We start from the raw sequence: 469 nt of genomic DNA, 5'->3' as shown, positions 1-469 counted from the left end.
ATAGAGTATACAGCACATATATGAAACCCTCAATTATATATCTTATCGCTAAAGTAAGTTATAAAATTATTCAAGGCATATAACATTTTGATTTCAGTTTTTTCTTCTTTTTTTCTAGCTTCGTAGAATTGATCAGGCAAATTTACATACCGGAATTTTCCATATATATAAAATATATATTCACAACTACCGAAACAAAACAAAACAAAACAAAATAGAATAAGATGAAAGAAAGTAAAAATCATGATGTGAAATATGCAAAATGATGTGAAATATGCAAAAATGGTTGATGTCACCTTTCACGGATCACGACAGCTGACACGAACAATGTTGTCGGTTATTGTTCTGCCTATAAAACAAAAATTAACAGTGCCATTAACGGTAAAAGAAAAGATTTTGAGCAATGGCGTATCCTACGTGTAAAATGATCGGTTCTTCCAAACAAGTTTTACGCCGTCAGCGGTATTAA

The sequence above is a fragment of the Penaeus monodon genome, chromosome 31 (genome assembly GCF_015228065.2).
Source record: "Penaeus monodon isolate SGIC_2016 chromosome 31, NSTDA_Pmon_1, whole genome shotgun sequence".
In the NCBI taxonomy this organism is placed as follows: domain Eukaryota; kingdom Metazoa; phylum Arthropoda; class Malacostraca; order Decapoda; family Penaeidae; genus Penaeus; species Penaeus monodon.
This window is presented reverse-complemented; position numbering follows the sequence as displayed.